Consider the following 20,573-nt stretch of genomic DNA (forward strand, 5'->3'; position numbering starts at 1 on the left):
TTTTGTCTGTAGTTCATTGATTTTGAGTAAACCACTTAGGAGAATAGTATCCAAGCCCAGACTACCGAGACAAGTTAACATTTATGCTTCATTTATGCTACCGAGACAAGCTAACATTTATGCTTCCTTACTGCTCTAAGATTCTGTTAGGTAAGTAATCGGCATTTACATATGTTGATGGAACTAATTTCCCTAATCAGGCCTAAAGCTGAGCAGATGCTATTTCTCCTTTTCATTGCTTTTTTTCCTATGAAAGCATGTAATTCTGCCATGAAACTATGCTGGAAATATGTGGATTTACTACTTTAGAGTCCACAGTTGACCTTGTGACACACATAAAATTGCTTTTTTGAAAGCACCGAGGCTGCATAGATGAGGAAGGAGTTCAGCTCTCCTAACTCTCTTTATGTGAAAAGTTTATGGATTTAAAAAAATGTCCTCTTTAGTTTTCAGAAAAAAGTTTTTTCCAGAATCAAGCTTACATACAAGATCATATAAATATATATATATATAATTTTACATTGATTTTGTTTGTTGTGCTATTCTATTTATTTTTCAGAGCAATATGCAATCATATCTTTTGTAACCATGGCAAAAATTTTAAGAGCTATAAAAGCACTTTGACTTACTAGATATATTCGTATTAATGAATTTCAATCGTTGTTAATTTGAAATATATAGGATGTTTATGCATTGTCCAAACATTTCTAACTGATTCTAAGGACTTCATACTATATAAGCACTTTATACTGTATTTAAAATTAAAATAGTATATTTCTTTAAACTGTTACTTTTCATAATTCATCTAATTCAATATCTTTATTCTATTACCTTATTGGGTACATTGATTAGTGTTATGCAAAAATTCATATAAAATTAAATAAAAACTAAAATTAAGACAGTTATGATCTGTATGAGAGGATTTACCATCATGCACCCTACTCCATGTTGTGGTTATTTTTTCTCTTTCTTGAGCTTCTCAATCTTAGACTCATTTTCATTTTAGAGGAAATACAGCTGCTCGTCTGAGCTCTATCCCACCAAGTGCTCAGCCACTGTATTTTGTCTTGACCCAGTGGTACCTCTCCACTCTATGTATAGCAGCAGACCTATGACCCATAGGGTTCTTATGCAACACATGATAAACATTTCTTAGGAGGCCCATATGGCCATCACCATATTCTTTTCCTAGGGGATTTGGAACCAAGACTGAAAGAACTCTTTCAAGTTTTCAACCTGATAAACACTCTTTGGATTGCTGACTTTAGGAATTATCTGAGGTTATTTGTTACAACTTTCTTCACTGGAGGAAATGCCATAGGAGTAGTCCAACGCAGCTCTCTTAAAAGCGTAACTGATTTTTGGGAGAGTTCCCATTCCTCTCACCTGCCTTTAAAAGTAGCAATTACAAATGGATGGTTTTTCTCATCATACCTACAGCACACTTCAAAGTGAGCTACACATATGATCAGCTTATTTGCAAGTCCCAGGTGAGAAGAATCACTTCATTCTCAGCACAGGCCCTTTATAGAAGGGCATCTTTAGTCTAATTGCTTACCTTGATACACCTGAAACCTTACCTATTGAAGGGCTCAAGTACCAGTGACTTATTTATGTTTTAAACAAGATTGTTATCTGCTGTTCTACAAAGTCTTCTATTTGCTATTTACTCATTTTGTTTTTTCGCTTAACCTTATGACAAAGAAAACTGTTGCAATTTCATGATTCAAGAGGATGTCAGCAAAAACTCTTTAACCCCAACAAAATGTGGGCCAGAATTAGAAGACTAGATTTTCCAACTTTCACCCAAACCTCTATAACCTTTTTAAAAAATCACCATCCATTAGTCCTGAAATTTATGAGATGATATCATTCAGTTTTAAATTCACCAACCCATTTCTAATAAGTTGTTTATGCACATGGTACAATATTCAAATTTGCAAAAATTTATTCTTGAAAGTAATTAACCCTCAGTTGTCTCCATCTGCCAAGATGTCTTTCTTTGAAGCTATAGCTATTACAGTCTATGAAAGCAACACCCACACAAACACAGAGGCATAGGAAGCGATTATTTATTGATTTGTATTTCATTATTTCAAATTTTTAAGTTAAAAAATTGTCTTAAATCAGCATTTTTGTGCACATATTTTCCATACATGTAAATACAACTTTAGAATAAGCTTCCAGAAATGGGATTATAAAGACAAAAGGCATATTTGAAATTTGGGATAGTATTGTAAAATTGACTCAACTAAAGTCAACTTCTCACACACACACACACACACACACACACACACCTTGTAAACCCATATGCTGTGTATTTTGCTCTTTTGCTCTGATACGAAAACTATGATGTATTGCATTAGTTTTCTATTGATGTTTTAACAAATTTCCAAAAACTGAGTGGATTAAAAACAATGAAAAACAACTTACAGTTCTGTAGTTCAGCAGTCCAGCCTGGGTCTCACTGGGCTAAAAGAATATCAGGGTGTCAGAAGAGTTACATTCCCTTCTGGAGTCTCTAGGGCATAATCTGTTTCTTTGTCCTTTCCAGCTTTGAGATGATGTCCACAGTCCTTAATGCATGGCCCCTTTCCTCCATCTTGAGTAACAACAGTTACATCTCTGCATGCCTTTCTTCAACACTCACATCTCCCTTTGACTCACTCTCCTGCCTCTCTTTTCTACCTTTAAATACCCTTGCAATTAAATTTGATCCATCTGGATAATCCTGGGTAATCTGCCTATCTTAAAGTCAGCTGAGTAGTAAGCTTAATTCTATCTGCAACCTTAATTCCCCTTTGTCATAAAACAATATATTCAGATTCTGAAGATTAGAATATGGATATCTGTGAGGCAAGGGGCATTATCTGCTTACTGCATAGATAGATTGAATTTCCATTTATCTTATTTTAAATTAGATTGGTCACATTTTAAAGAAATATTTTGATTCTTGTTGCTTCTTTAATAAAAATTAGTGCCCCATGTATTTAATGTATTTTATTTTCAATGTTATGTAAATGTGGAACTATAAGATTGTCCATCGAAGTAAAAGTCCTTCAAGAGGCATATCTTTCATCTGATCTTAAAATGAGAAGTTTAACAAAATATTTTAATAAAAATGTCTTGAATATATTATTTATTCAAATATTAACTATAGAGAGTCATTTTGGTACATTTTCTTTCATGGTTATTGAATAAAACCCATTTTGCTTAGTCATTTATTAGCTTTTCAAAGTTGTTTTAAGTCCATAAGTTTAAGGGAAAAGAATTTGCTGCTATTGATCCCCTTAAGATTAGATAAAGGAAAATTCAGCTTCAGCTGAACTATATCAAATTCAGCTAATTTCCTCCATCCTGGTTTACAACCGGCTGCAAGGATGGTTTGAGGAGGAGCTGAAAATAACAGCTATCCTCTCCTGAGCATTAACATTTTCTTTTAAGTAGACTGAGAATAAATTCAAATGCAAAAGTGGAACATATTTTGAAAATAAAACATTAAGATTTACTGCTTGTATCTTCTATATTTTAATACTATATCAGAAGATTAAAATACTGAAAACTGGTAATATGGTTTATGTTATGTGAATATGGAAGGTTGATGAATGTGAAAGGTTCATTTATAAATTACAAAGAAAAATATATGCACATTAAAATTCATCTAATTCTTCTGAAAACTACTAATCCACAATTGGTCTAATGAAAAACATATTCTAATTTGTGGGGAAAATTTTTAGGGGGAAAAAGATGTGTGCTAACATCAGTTTAGATAATACAAATGTATGACCATTTTCATAGTATGAAAACAAAATAAAACAAGTAAACAAAGAAAAAGAAAATGTAGAAATATGAGTAAGGACATGTTTTATCCACATAAGTACTTATGTACTTTATATTCTGTGCAGTTTTTTGTTTAATCCTCAACACAAACTTGAAAAGCAAATACACATTTTGTAATATATAATGTCATGTCCTGAATGAGGTAAAAACTTTAAATAAGGATAAACCATATCCTTATTTATTGGACTAATAATTTTCTGTTCCCTTTAATTTCATAACATTTATAATAAAATATCACAAATTTGGTTGATAGCAAATTCAGGAGATTCTTTTACTAGCCAAATAAATCTTTTATTTTCTTGGTGCAACAGACAGAATATTCTTCTTTGATTTATAGTATAAAATTGCAACTTATTATGATAAGTGGAATCTAAAGTTACATTACTGACTACAACTATAAAAAAGGCTAGCAGTATATATTAATTGTATATGCTTTAAAATAGTTTACCAATTTGGACTGGGTTAAATTTCTTTACAAACATTATATCTTAGATTTATTTTCTTCATTTTCTTCTGACAGAAAACTAAAGTTTAAAAACAAAAATTATAAAAATTTGATTATTTCACTGTCTAAGCTAATCTTCAGTTAATGTCAATTTGAATTAATTCACACAATCAGAAACTACTGTGTGTATTTTAAGATTAAAACAGTGAAAGGTGCCAGAAAGAAAGAGTTAATATTTAGGTACAGTTGATTCTACCTATAAAACCACATAGAAAAGCTTCATTATGGATTCTAATATCTCTGTCAAATTTTTGCTAATGCCTTTATCAATTTTCATAATAAACTCTACATTCACTTACTTTTAATTACTTTTATAATAGAAAGAGGGTAAATTCCAAACATCTGGCCTACAACATTGGATAAAAAGATCACAAAGGCATTGCTTGCTATTATTATATGCTTGCAAGATATGTGTAAAATACTGGCAGAACTCTGAAAAATGAGATGACATGCAGAACACATATAGCACAGTATTTCAATTAGTATTTTAATTATGCTCTGTGAAATCTAGGGATACTTTTTTATTTCTTAAAAGTAAATGAAGTAAATCTCATCAGAATTATCTACTCCTATGGATAGCAATTTATATGATAAACCACTTTGATCTACAACTGCGTTGCAAAAATCCAGTTGTCTCACACTGTTCATGGAAGTCAGTAATAGGACACAGGCTGTGAGCTATTAAAGCAATAACAGAATATTAGGATGTCTACTAAAATGTCACAAATGTGTACCAGAATTTTATATAATGCTTGTAGGATGTTATAATATTGTAGTGTTTCCTTTTGTTTTACTGGTTAAGCAGTAACTAGTATTGCTAATGTAGTTATGTTTCCTATCATAGAATCCAAGTTGAGCCCCAAATCATAGTATTATATTCATCATACAAAGTGAAATTTTTTCCTATTCTAGAAATGGCTTTTTACTTCTGCATGGTTTTCAAACTGAAAAATTTTGTTAAATTTGTGTGTACTATATCTTGACAAAGGACTAAGTATTAAACCTTAGTAAACTTTGTTAAACTATTTCAAAATGTCAAAATCAAAGCAGCATTTTTTATTGTTAAAAAATTACATAAGGCAATAATAATGTCAGAAAATGAAGAAACTATTATTTCACATGGCCATGAAGTTTTTCTCTAAAACCAAGTTATCTATCATCTTCTTATCCGAAAATTCTTCTTTGCTTTTTCAAGTTCATCACCAGTTAAAGTCATTTGAGCACAAAAAAAATTGTTTTGATTTTAAATGTGAAAAAACTGAACTATTAATATTCAATAATTTTTCAAAAATCAAACTCAGTTTTGGACCTACATTAAAAATAAATTCTAAATTTTTGCTTAGCCATCAGAACAAAGCCACTATTTCTTTTTGATGGTACAGAAATATTTCTGTCATGCTTAGATTACAAGATATTATCAGTTCTATGGACTTTGGTATTGATCAAATTCATGATCAAAATTATTATTATGGATTGTGGGGTGAGCATGAGAAAGTAAATAATTGTGAAGGTGGTTGGGGAGAAAGCATCATAAGAAAAATTAGAAATATTTGAATAAATACATAAATATGTGTAAATGAGGTACAATGCATTGCATTCCATTGGAAGAAGATAAAGTTTAGTTCAATAGACATGGCAGAAAGTTGTCACTTTTGGTATTTACAATCTTCTACAAAATAATAATAGCCTTTGGTCATTTTGAACACTATCTGCACTTTTGCCCTGATAAAATTCATGAGCAACTGGACAGACAAGCTTCTGAAAATAGACTGGGACAGTTGTCATACTTCCAATAAAACCTTAATGAAACTTAAAACTATCTCATAAGTCCAGATGGACTAAGGTTATACTATAATTCTTGCTGTTTCTGTAAGCTACCTCAGTCTATGCTTCTGGCTTCCGCAGAAGTGTTATGTCATTGTGACATGCCTTGTAGCAATGTATGATTTCTGTAGAAATTAAGAGTGTTTACCAATGAATCTTTTGGACTCAAAAATAAATGTGGATGATTACCCAATGTTATTTTTGTCACTCATAAAATACTCAGGAAACTTCCTTTCATATGGCAGGATCTACAACTGCTTGCCTTCTTCTCTGGACAACACAAGTTTCCTCTGTATGCAATAATGTACTTGCTTAGCATTTGACTGTGTACCAGAGCAATCTAAGTCATACTTGCACAGCTTACCAGGTCTGCAGGAATATATCTTAAAAGCCTAAGCTAAGGTTTCTACTCTATATGAGCAATGAAAACTCTGTACTCCTGCTGGGGGTCATTTTCTCAGCTTCTCCTACCCAGTAATTAAATGACCACCAGTAAGCATATTGCCCATAGAATTTAAAGAATCAAAACATTTTTCTTAATACCCCTTTTAGCAAAAATGATTTTATCATTTTTCTTCCATTTTCTTAACATTTTAAATAAATTGACTACTGATTAAAGCCAAGGTTATTTCTTAGCACTGTTTAATCCTCTTTACCTAGTTAATTAGCATCAGGTGTTTTTATTTTCCTGTGCAAATTTATTGGAGGATCAAGCTCTGGGTGTGTGGCTTATATGCATATGATAAGTTTTTGATAATAAAATATATGGATTAACAAAATAAGTGTCTTTTGGGTAAACCATTTTTGAAAAAGAAAAAGGGTGTGAATCAGTTCACCAATCTGAAATAAACATATTTTTTAAATTAATTTTTATTGGAGTATAGTTGTTTTACAATTTTGTGTTAGTTTCTGCTGTACAGCAAAGTGAATCAGCTATATGTGTATATATATCCCCTCTTTTTTGGATTTCCTTCCCATTTAGGTCACCATGGAGCATTGAGTAGAGTCCCCTGTGCTATACAGTAGTTTCTCATTAGTTATCTATTTTATACATAGTAGTGTATATATGTCAACCCCATTTTCCCATTTCATCCCACCCCCCTTCCCCACCCCCACCCCCCCGGTATCCCTACGTTCGTTCTCTATGTCTGTGTCTCTATTTCTGCTTTTCAAATAAGTTCATCTATATTGTTTTAAGAAATAAAAAATTATAATATTTTATATTTTTCTTAATGTAATAGCATGTGATGAAATCACATCTTGCAACAAAATCGAAATTATATTTTCCATATTCTGTCTTGCCAAAAAGTTATCCTTTACACCTCCAGTGATTGTGCACAAATTTGCATGTGATGAACCTAAGAAATACTGTGAGACAGCTATTAAACAAATGAAAGCCTTTATCTCAGATGCTATGGGAGAAAGAAGATAGTTAACCAAATTTTAGCTTAGAAATTTAGTGGAGTAAGGACAGGGGAAAGTGTCTGTGTAGTCCTGAGGAAATTTAAACATTTATATGAGAAAAATGCATAAGAGCTAGAGTGACCCAGATACTTAGTGTGGTAAATGTTTACTTGATATTGTGCTTAACTGCCAACATAATGGATTCTTCCAAGGGAATCAGATAAATGCTTAGCATCATCAAGAACAAGAGAGACAGATTAGATATACAACTTGGTAAAGAAACATCACCTCTCAGAGAGGAGGCAGGCTGACTTAAGGAACTCTAGGTTCTAACAACATAATTTGCATTTAACTTACTAATGTTTATATACTGTTCACTGTTTAATATCTGAAAAAAAGTATTTTTAAAATCCGTATAACTCTTTGAATACCATAATGCCAGTAAACTGCATTAGAGCAGTAGAAATAGAACACAATAAAGAAGAAAACAGATCACTAAGAGAAACCATTCTCTTTAAACTTAGAATAGAGAGAGTAGAGGGATCAGAGACAAAACACTGGCTGCCTATGAAGCTATCACAGGCATTTTTTTTTTTTTTTTTTTTTGCAGTACGCGTGCATCTCACTGTTGTGGCCTCTCCCGTCGCGGAGCACAGGCTCCGGACGCGCAGGCCCAGCGACCATGGCTCACGGGCCCAGCCGCTCCGCGGCATGTGGGATCCCTCCGGACCGGGGCACGAACCCGTGTCGCCCGCACCGGCAGGCGGACTCTCAACCACTGCGCCACCAGGGAAGCCCTATCACAGGCATTTTACCTCACAAAGCAGGGAATATAACTGTGGCGTTACTTAATAATTCTATACAGTTAAATTTCCAATCTAAAAATTAAAGTTTTGAGAAACAAAGAAATATACCATTTTTAACTTACCAAATTCAAATAAGCTGGATTTGAAATCAGTGGTTCTCATAGTATTTTATTATTAAGTAGATCCTTTTAATTTAAAAATCCCTATATTAATTCTCAATTAAAAAAATAAATTTAGACTATCTTTTTTTTTATTAAGAGAGTCTAGTGAATAACAATTAAAGACTTGGATCAAGATTTTTTTTTTCTTGTGTGGACTTTTATATTTAAAGATCCTTTAACATTAAACACAGAGTAAATGATAGCTAACAGAGTAAACGATAGCTAACAATTCCATACTTTTTCTTCTTTAATATCTAGCATAATATAAATACAGGTAATTTAGGTTTGGACCCTGGCTTTATGTCAACAGAATAATACTGAACTAGTCTTTAACCTCCTTTAATCACATTATACAAAATCCTGGAAATTTTCCCATGCACATAATTATGAATTGCACCCTTCTTTATAACTTGTGACTTGACTTCAAATGATTTTTTTTTCAAATTTGTATCTCACATTAGTAATGTTTGGCAAACCTAGTTGTCTTCTTGCTTGTTGACCTTCTGCTCTTGGATAGCCTATGAGCTAGTCAATTTTAACATCTAGGTGTTCCTCAATCTCTTACTGTCACTTCTGCACTGCCGAAAAATTTACAAGGCCCTACTTAATTGCTCATGACTAAAACCTTGTTGTCTTCCTTGATAGATCTACCAATATTTTTCTCTCATATCATGACCCTGCAATGTTCAATAGATCACATTTTATTAATGAGTATATCATCCGTAACATTCTAACATTTCCTATCTCTCATAACACTTTAGTGATCTTTGTGCAGTGGCAATAAATTGACAGGCCATCATCAAAAAATTTTAAACAATATTACTACTTTCCATACTTCGATACATCAAATCTGGTTAATGCTTGCCGTGGCCCTCAGTTTAAAAAAATCTATCACATTTAATCCAGTGAATCCATTCTTTAAAATGTTAGCAATAACAGATCACAAATACAGTGTCAGGACAAGTAGGGACATTTTCCAAATTGCAATTAATACCAATACTTATGACAAAATTTGATTTTATTAACTGTTATCTTAACCTTCTATGCTTAGTTTATACCTGTTCTCATAGTAATTTCAAAAAGGCCTAAAGCATTATCCTTAAGCGTCTGATGTCTACATATATATTCAGGGCAGCAATAAAGCTTTCAGTTAATGCTCCTGTGATACATTAAAAAATAAAAATAATTGGGCTTCTCTGGTGGCGCAGTGGTTGAGAGTCTGCCTGCCGATGCAGGGGACACGGGTTTATGCCCCGGTCCGGGAAGATCCCACATGCCACGGAGATCTGGGCCCGTGAGCCATGGTCGCTGAGCCTGCGCGTCCAGAGCCTGTGCTCCGCAACAGGAGAGGCCACAGAGGTGAGAGGCCTGCGTACCGCAAAATAATAATAATAATAATTTTAGTTAAAAAAAAACTCTTTAAAAAACAATTATATCTTTTGCTGTGAATAAAAATACAATCATTGGAAAATGGGTCCAAATAAGTCAAAGGAAATTTTTTTAAATTTGAGGTTCCTACACAGAAGTCAAGATTCGATAGGCTAGAAAATGACCACTGTAGATTTTTGAAGAGGATATCATGGAGATATGATTTTACTTAAAGTACTCAAGTATCATTGAATAGATTGATTGATATGGACAAATGATTCAATAGATCATTAAAGTAATACAGAGATGATACACTATTACAATTTACAGAAAAGGAGAAAAAGTGGGAAGTTTAAGAAGTACTTCAAATAATAAAACAAAAATAATACATTGTTGCAGAAAAGGTAATTGACAATGTCTAGAGAAGGAGGAAACAACTGCAAGGGTGATATATTTGCTGTTCATTTGCATCAACTGGACTCTATCCTTTTAAAACTGTTTTTCGAGGAAAGAGAATTGATGATACCTTGCATCATCTCTTGGTGTGCCCTTCCTGTCTATCCTGGGGTTGATACTGGGTTTGATTCATTGTTATTTATATTCACTTATTCAATTAGTTTAGCCTCTAATTCCCACAGATTGTGGAAACAGCAAAGTAAAATAGAGAGGGGGCAAATTATCTTTCTTAAGCTAATAACCATAGTAACCCTTTATATCTTCTTAAATATTCTTTCTAAAAATGGTTATTTTTAAGTCAGATGTACATAGAATGTATTTTGCATAAATTTGTAAAGACCAGGGATTGTTTTAAACAATGTTGAATGATAAAGCTAATTGCTCAAAGAATGTTCTAAAAGGATTTTTTTTCTGTTATGAGATGTAGGTTTTTCTATAAAATTAGTCAAAACTACTGTTTATATTCAAGGCCCATTTGTTTAATAAGTTACTATCTTGCTAATGGAGTTCCTTTAAGTGTATAAAACTAGAATAGTGATTGGCCACAAGTTTAAAATATTGTTATCTTTATATAAGCTACTTTTTAATGAACTTAGGTTCATTTATCTTTTGGGCAATGTTAAAGATGTAAATACACTATGACTGGTATGCAAGGAAAATATTACTCACTGTATTTCTTGTGGATATTGAAAATGACTTTGTTTTCAGATGTTTATTAGCTCAAAATACTGAAAGTATATGCTGATCTTCCAGAAACCCTTCTATTTTCACATTTCAAAAGATAAATAAGGACTAATGGTCTGTGAGTAAACATATATATATATATATATATATATATATATATATATATATATATAGTCTCTTTTGGTTTTTTCCACCACTTTTTTCTTAAGTTTTTACTCATAGCTGCATGAGGAGCAAATGAAAACTTGCTCTTATATGTAAGCTTATATATAATATAAGCTTTAAACTTATATTGTGTTCAACCTTAAGGATATTATCCAAATCTTCCTCTTAGGTTGCTATTTTCACATCTCAATTTCTAATGAATAAAAGCATCTTTACCCATCTACAGTCTTTTTAATATCCTTAGCCTTTTTGTGCTTGTTGTTTCAGTTTTTATTTAATATCTGCTACTACTCAGTGAACAAATAATTTCTAGTTGTTACTGATGGATGTGTTTTCAATTGATAACCATAATGATTACACGTTTCTTATATATATAATGCAAGACAAGAATTTTAAAATTGCCTCACGGAAACTAATATATACAGTAAACACATAGGAGCATAGATTGTCATTAGGTTTCATCATTTATTTACATGAAATTACCATAAACAAAATTCTATTTTATTTTAACATCTTTATTGGAATATAATTGTTTACAATAGTGTGTTAGTTTCTGCTGTATAACAAAGTGAATAAGCTATACGTATACATATATCCCCATATCCCTCCCTCTTGCATCTCCCTCCCACCCTCTGAATCCCACCCCTCTATGTGGACACAAAGCACTGAGCTGATCTCCCTGTGTTATTCTGTTGCTTCCCACTAGCTGTCTATTTTATAATTGGTAGTGTATATATGTCCATGCCACTCTATCACTTTGTCCCAGCTTACCCTTCCCCCTCCCCATGTCCTCAAGTGTAATCTCTACATCTGTGTCTTTATTCCTCTCCTGCCCCTAGGATCTTCAGAACCATTTTTTCTTTTTTAGATTCCATATATATATGTGTTAGAATACAGTATTTGTTTTTCTCTTTCTGACTTACTTCACTCTGTATGACAGACTCTAGGCTCATCCACCTCACTACAAATAACTCAATTTTGTTTCTTTTTATGGCTGAGTAATATTCCATTGTATATATGTGCCCCATCTTCTTTATCCATTCATCTGGCAATGGACATTTAGGTTGCTTCCGTGTCCTGGCTATTGTAAATAGAGCTGCAATGAACATTGTGGTACATGACTCTTTTTCAATTGTGGTTTTCTCAGGGTATATGCCCAGTAGTGGGATTGCTGGTTTATATTGTAGTTTTATTTTAAGTGTTTTAAGGAAACTCCATACTGTTCTCCATAGTGGCTGTATCAATTTACATTCCCACCAACAGTGCAAGAGGGTTCTCTTTTCTCCACACCCTCTCCAGCATTTATTGCTTGTAGATTTTATGAGGATGGCTATTCTAACCAGTGTGAGGTGATACCTCATTGTAGTTTTGATTTGCATTTATATAATGATTAGTGATGTTGAGCATCCTTTCATGTGTTTGTTGGCAATCTGTATATCTTCTTTGGAGAAATCTATACTTAGACCTTGTGCCCATTTTTGGATTCGGTTTTTTGGTTTTTTGATATTGACCTGCATGAGCTGCTTGAAATTTTGGAGATAAATCCTTTGTCAGTTGCTTCATATGCAAATATTTCATCCCATTCTGAGGATTGTCTTTCCACCTTGTTTATGTTTTCCTTTGTTGTGCAAAAGCTTTTAAGTTTCATTAAGTGCCATTTGTTTATTATTGTTTTTATTTTCTTACTGTAGGAGGTGGGTCAAAAAGGATCTTGCTGTGATTTATGTCATAGAGTGTTCTGCCTATGTTTTCCTCTCAGAGTTTTAGTGTCTGGCCTTACATTTAGGTTTTAATCCATTTTGAGTTTATTTTTCTGTATGGTGTTAGGAAGTGTTCTAATTTCAGTCTTTTACATGTAGCTGTCCAGTTTTCCCAGCACCACTTATTGAAGAGGCTGTCTTTTCTCCATTGTATATTCCTGCCTCCTTTATCAAAACTAAGGTCACCATATGTGTGTGGGTTTATCTCTGGGCTTTGTATCCTATTCCATTGATCTATATTTCTGTTTTTGTGCCAGTACCATAATGTCTTGATTACCATAGCTATGTAGCACACTCTGAAGTCAGGGAGCCTGATTCCTCCAGCTCCAGTTTTCTTTCCCAAGATTGCTTTGGCAATTCGGGGTCTTTTGTGTCTCTGTACAAATTGTGAAATATTTTGTTCTAGTTCTGTGAAAAATGTGATTGGTAGTTTGATAGAGATTGCATTGAATTTGTAGATTGCTTTGGGTTGTATAGTCATTTTCACAATGTTGATTCTTCCAATCCAAGAACATGGTATATCACTCCATCTGTTTGTATCATCTTTAATTTCTTTCATCAGTGTCTTATAGTTTTCTGCATACAGGTCTTTTGTCTCCATAGGTAGATTTATCCCGAGATATTTTATTCTTTTTGTTGCAATGGTACATGGGAGTGTTTCCTTAATTTCCCTTTCAGATTTTTCATCATTACTGTATAGGAATGCAAGATATTTCTGGGCATTAATTTTGTATCCTGATACTTTACCAAATTCATTGATTAGCTCTAGTAGTTTTCTGGTGGAATCTTTAGGATTCTCTATGTATAGTATCATGTCATCTGCAAACAGTGACAGCTCTACTTCTTCTTTTCTGATTTGGATTCCTTTTATTTCATTTTCTTCTCTGATTGCTGTGGCTAAAACTTCCAAAACTATGTTACTAATAGTGGTGAGGGTGGACAACCTTGTCTTGTTCCTGATCTTAGAGGAAATGGTTTCAGTTTTTCACCATTGAGAGCAATGTTGGCTGTGGGTTTGTCATATATGGCCTTTATTATGCTGATGTAAATTCCCTCTATGCCTACTTTCTGGAGGGTTTTTATCATAAATGGGTGTTAAATTTTGTCAAAAGCTTTTTCTGCATCTATTGAGATGATCATATGGTTTTTCTCCTTCTGTTTGTTAATATGGTTTATCACATTGTTTGATTTGCTTATATTGAAGAATCCTTGCATTCCTTGGATAAACCCCACTTGATCATGGTGTATGATCCTTTTAATGTGCTGCTGGATTCTGTATGCTAGTATTTTGTTGAGGATTTTTGCACCTATGTTCATCAGTGATACTGGCCTGCAGTTTTCCTTTTTTGTAACATCTTTTTCTAGTTTTGGTATCAGGGTGATGTTGGCCTTGTAGAATGAGTTTGGGAGTGTTCCTCCCTCTGCTATATTTTGGAAGATTTTGAGAAGGATAAGTTTTAGCTCTTCTCTAAATCTTTCATAGAATTAGCCTGTGAACCCATCTGGTCCTGGGCTTTTGTTTGTTGGAAGATTTTTAATCACAATCTCAGTTTCTGTGTTTGTGATTGGTCTGTTTATATTTTCTATTTCTCCTTGGTTCAGTCTCAGAAGGTTGTGCTTTTCTAAGAATTTGTCCATTTCTTCCAAGTTGTCCCTTTTATCAGCATATAGTTGCTTATAGTAATCTCTCATGATCCTTTGTATTTCTGCAGTGTCAGTTGTTACTTCTCCTTTTTCATTTCTAATTGTGTTGAGTCTTCTCCCTTTTTTTCTTGATGAGTCTGGCTAATGGTTTATCAATTTTGTTTAACTTCTCAAAGAACCAGCTTTTAGTTTTATTGATCTTTGCTATCGTTTCCTTCATTTCTTTTTCATTTATTTCTGATCTGATCATTATGATTTCTTTCCTTCTGCTAACTTTGGGGTTTTTTTGTTCTTCTTTTTCTAATTGCTTTAGGTGTAATGTTAAGTTGTTTATTTGAGATATTTCTCGTTTCTTCAGGTAGGATTGTATTGCTATAAACTTCCCTCTTAGAACTGCTTTTGCTGCATCGCATAGGCTTTGGGTCATCATGTTTTCACGTCATTTGTTTCCAGGAATTTTTTGATTTCCTCTTTGAGTTCTTCAGTGATCTCTTGGTTATTTAGTAGTGTATTGTTTAGCCTCCATGTGTTTGTATTTTTTACAGGTTTTTTACTGTAATTGGTATCTAGTCTCACAGTGTTGTGATCAGAAAAGATTCTTGATATGATTTCAATTTTCTTAAATTTACCAAGGCTTGATTTGTGACCCAAGGTATGATCTATCCTGGAGAATATTCCATGAGCACTTGAGAAGAAAGTGTATTCTGTTGTTTTTGGATGGAATGTCCTATAAGTATCAATTAAGTCCATCTTGTTTAATGTATCATTTAAAGCTTGTGTTTCCTTATTTATTTTCGTTTTGGATGATCTGTCCATTAGTGAAAGTGGGGTGTTATCATCCCCTACTATGATAGTGTTACTGTTGATTTCCGCTTTTATGGCTGTTAGCATTTGCTTTATGTATTGAGGTGCTCCTATGTTGGGGGCATGAATATTTACAATTGTTATATCTTCTTCATGGAGTGATCCCTTGATCATTATACAGTGTCCTCCTTTGTCTCTTGTAATAGTCTTCGTTTTAAAGTCTATTTTGTCAGATATGAGAATTGCTACTCCAGCTTTCTTTTGATTTCCATTTGCATGGAATATCTTTTTCCATCCCTTCACTTTTAGTCTGTATGTGTCCCTAGGTCTGAAGTGGGTCTCTTTTAGACAGTATATATATGGGTCTTGTTTTTGAATCCATTTAGCCAGTCTATGTGTTTTGGTTGGAGCATTTAACTATTTACATTTAAGGTAGTTATCGATATGTATGTTCCTATTACCATTTTCTTAATTGTTTTGGGTTTGTTATTGTAGGACTTTTCCTTCTCTTGTGTTTCCTGCCTTGAGAATTTTCTTTAGCATTTATTGTAAAGCTGGTTTGGTGGTGCTGAATTCTCTTAGCTTTTGCTTGTCTGTAAAGCTTTTAATTTCTCCATTGAATCTGAATGAGATCCTTGTTGGGTAGAGTAATCTTGGTTGTAGGTTTTTCCCTTTCATCACTTTAAATATGTCCTGCCACTCCTTTCTGGCTTGCAGAGTTTCTGCTGAAAGATCAGCTGTTAACAATATGGGGCTTCCCTTGTATGTTACTTGTTTTTCCCTTGCTGCTTTTAATATTTTTTCTTTGTATTTAATTTTTGATAGTTTGATTAATATGTACCTTGGCATGTTTCTCCTTGGACTTATCCTCTATGGGACTCTCTGTCCTTCCTGCAGTTGATTAACTATTTCCTTTCCCATATTAGGGAAGTTTTCAACTATAATCTCTTCAAATATTTTCTCAGTCCCTTTCTTTTTCTCTTTTTCTTCTGAGACCCCTATAATTTGAATCTTGCTTCGAATGTTTAATGTTTTCCCAGAGTTCTCTGAGACTGTCCTTGATTCTTTTCATTTTTTTTTCTTTATTCTGTTCTGTGGTAGTTATTTCCACTATTTTATCTTCCAGATCACTTATCCATTCTTCTGCCTCAGTTACTCTGCTGTTGATTCCTTCTAGAGAATTTTTAATTTTCATTTATTGTGTTGTTCATCACTGTTTGTTTGCTCTTTAGTTCTTCTAATTCCTTGTTAAACGTTTCTTGTATTTTCTCCATTCTATTTCCAGGATTCTGGAATCTCCATGATCTCTAGAGTTAAGGAGATGTAGCTATGAGTCCCAGAGGCCACAGTGGTACAAGTTCACAGGACATGTATGAAAGAGAAGGGAGCTGAACAGAATGAGAACTCCCAACATCTCATGAAAGTCTTCCTCATGGCATCAGACACATAATATTAGTGCATAGAGCAAACTTGACATCACTGAGTAAAGAACCACCTGAGTGATTAGAGGGAACAATTCCAGTCTCACACAGAATCAGGAATAGTTCCTTTTCCCAAAGACCATAGTGGAGAACCTCAAAATTTATATGGAGCTGTGTAGAGCAGTGGTCCCCAATCTTTTTGTCACCAGAGATCGGTTTTGTGGAAGACAGATTTTCCATGGACCAGGGGGGAGTGGGATAGTTTTGGGATGCTTCAATCACATTAGTTTTGTGCTTCAAGCACATTACATTTATTGTGCACTTTATTGTGCACATTACATTTATTGTGTACATTTACTGTGCACTTTATTTCTATTATTATTACATTGTAATATATAATGAAATAATTATACAACTTATCATAATGTAGATTCAGTAGGAGCCCTGAGCTTGTTTCCCAATTGATTTATTATGGTCTCTGTGCAGTCAAACCTCTCTGGTAGTGATAAACTGTATTTGCAACTGCTCCCCAGCGCTAGCATCACAGCTTCAGCTCCACCTCGTATCATCAGGCATTAGATTCTCATAAGGAGCATGCAGCCTAGATCCCTCACTTGTGCAGTTCATGGTTGGGTTCATACTTCTATGAGAATCTAATGTCACCACTGATCTGACAGGAAGCAGAGCTCAGGTGGTAATGTGAGCAATGGGGAGCGGCTGTAAACAGAGATGAAGCCTCACTCACTTGCCCACCGCTCACTTCCTGCTGTGCAACCCAGTTCCTAACAGGCCATCGACTGGTACTGATTCATGGCCTGGGGGTTGGGGACCTCTGGTGTAGAGTACTCAGAAGATTATGCCTCAATAGTGGGAGAAAATATTCCTAGAAGAAATGTTGCTTTGTTTCTACCTAAGAAACTTAAAAGTAGACACAAAAATTAAAGTATAAGAATTGCAGGATTACAAAAAATTCAGTTTCCCAGAATAAAGCACAAGAATATGCATAAGAATACAAAAACATTTAGCTCCCAATATTGGGAGCTAATTAAATTAGATATCAGATATTAAATTAAAATATCTGATATCTAATCAAAAATTGCCAGGCTTGTAAGGCAATAGCAAAAGCTGACTCATAATGAGAAAAATAAATCAATTAAAATAATCCCAGAAATTTCACAGAGCATAGAAGTAGTAGACAGGGAGATTCAAACAGTTATTATAACCTCATTCTACAAATTCAGAAAGCTAAAGGAAAGGTTGAATATGTTAAAGACATAGAAGACATAAAAAAGACCCAAATCAAAATTTTAGAGATGAGGACTACAACATTTGAGACTTTTAAGAAAAGAATTAAGAATGAGACAAAATTAATGAGGATGAAGACATAGCAATAGAAACTATCCAAATGAAACTTGGGATAAAAAAGAAAAATTGACTTGTTTATAGTGGGATAATATACACGTAATTGGAGTCCCTGAGGAAAGAAGAGTTATAAAAACTTTGAAAAAACAATTTTGAAATATAAAAGTTGTTTATTTCTTAAAAACTTGTTTTTGAAAAAAAATTGATGCAAATTGTAAGTCCATAGAACTAAGAAACTCAATGAAACAGCATATTAAATGTGAAAAGAATTAAACAAGGTGTTTCATAATCAAATTATTTAAAACCTATGAAAAAGAGTAAAATCCTAAAAGCATCCACAGAAAATGATGCTTATTTACAGAGGAACTAAGGAAAGCATGACAGCAGAATTTTGTTGGAAAAATCATAAACCAAAATACAGTGGATAAATATCTTTAAATATCTTCAAAAAAAAGAAAGAAAAAAAGAAACTATAGACTTAAAATTCTAGAAAAAGTGAAAATATCTTTCTAACTGAAGGTAAATTGACAGCTTTCAGATACACAAAAGTTGCTTAGTTAATTACCAGAAGACTTGAATTATAAGGAAGGCTGACTAAAGCTCTTTAGACAAAATAAATGATACTTAAATTGGAAACAACCTGGAAAAACACAAAATATGTTCATTGTTATTATTTACATCATATTATAGTTAATTTACTGTTAAAAGTAAAAATAATAACTGTGCATTATGAGGTTTATAAAATATGTAGAAGTAAAGTGAATGATAACTATAGCACAGAAGTCAGGGTGGGAGAATCTTATAAGGTTTTTATACCATACATGAAATGGTATCATGACTTGTAACAAAAATCAGTAAGGTCAAGAAGATAAAGAGCTGCTTACAGAGTAAATTAATATGCTGCATCTGTCACTGAAATTCTTGATCTTGAAAAAAAATCAACTGAATTAAGAAGTGATGTAGTAAATTTACCTTGTGGAGCAACTCATTATCTCATCACATGATAACATTCTCAGTATTACTTGTAATTAAGAGTTAACAAGGAATAAATTTTAAATAAATATAATTAATGTGTTCAAGAAAACAAAGGAAAATATATAAAATATCAGAGATATTGGAAAACCAAGAGTCATCACTTTGCATCACTGTACTAACTGAAACATGTGTCCTTGTTTTGCACAGTTCCAGTGACTAGAGAGTTGGGCAATGCAAAGACACAGTTCCAATATGCAAGAGTTTAGTTAACCATACTGTGTAAAAAAGGAATGTCTTCATATAAGAAAAGGATTCAAATGGAAATTATAAAAGTAAATAATATAATGCATCAGATTATGAACTCAGTAGATGGATATAAAAATAGAATATACAGCCAACAATATTTTACTGAAATGGAAGATAAGTCAATTAAAAAATTACAAACTGAAGCAGAGACAGAGAAAAAGTAATAAATAGCAAAGACCATAGAAGACATGTAGATCAGAGTAAAAGGTCTAACAAGTTTAATTGGAATCACAGAAAAAGATAAAACAGAATTGAGCAGAACAATATTAGAATAGGTAATGCCTGAGAAGTTCCCAAAATAGATGAACAATATCAAGAAGCTCTGTGGATACCAATCAAGATAAATACAAAGAAGGCCACATGCAGGCACATCTAAAAGAGTATTTTTCAAACCTTATGTTCTTAAAAATATTGAAGTCCCCAAAGTGCACTTTTTTTGCATGAATTGCATATGTATACATGTTTAATATATTAAGAAATTAAGGCAGAAATATTCAAAATACACATTCATTTTAAAAATACCAATATATTCTTTATGCTAATGTAACAGAACATATATTTACAAATTATAACTATATTTTCCAAAACAAAATATAATTACTGCTATAATTGCTTCACATTTTTGTAAATATCTTTCATATCTAGTTTATTAGAAGATAGCTGGATTATCATATCTGCTTCCAAAATCAATCTGTTATATTATTTTGGTAGAAGTATATGAATAAAATCTGGGCTTAAACAATTTTGTTGTAAGAAAATGGAGGAGAATTGGATAAGAATAATCTTTTCAGATAAATGGGGATATTTTTCCTTAGTAAATAAAAAATTGACAAGTATTAGTTTTATAAGGATAGTCATAATATGGAATGTGAACGAGTATTACCAAATTTTTTGTATTCTATTACATTCAAATCCAATGACCCAATTTGCACTTTGCATGGATCTTATATCTATGTATTCATCTTGTAAAATCAAGCATTAGTCACTTTGGAATAACAGCCGAGAACCAAAAACAAAGAGAAAAATCTTGAAAACAGTCAGGAAAAAACCTTCATTGGAGAAATAATATGGAAGAAATCAGAAAACAG

General features: G+C 32.9%; 1 pseudogene; it reads right to left on the reverse strand.

The window, feature by feature from the left end:
• Positions 1 to 528: 528 nt before the first annotated feature.
• LOC111187937 (protein BTG4 pseudogene) lies at positions 529 to 17,411 on the reverse strand (annotated as a pseudogene).
• Positions 17,412 to 20,573: the final 3,162 nt, after the last annotated feature.

The sequence above is a fragment of the Delphinapterus leucas genome, chromosome 3 (genome assembly GCF_059928025.1).
Source record: "Delphinapterus leucas isolate spDelLeu-1000000601 "Yukka" chromosome 3, BTC_Dleu_Yukka2, whole genome shotgun sequence".
In the NCBI taxonomy this organism is placed as follows: Eukaryota; Metazoa; Chordata; class Mammalia; order Artiodactyla; family Monodontidae; genus Delphinapterus; species Delphinapterus leucas.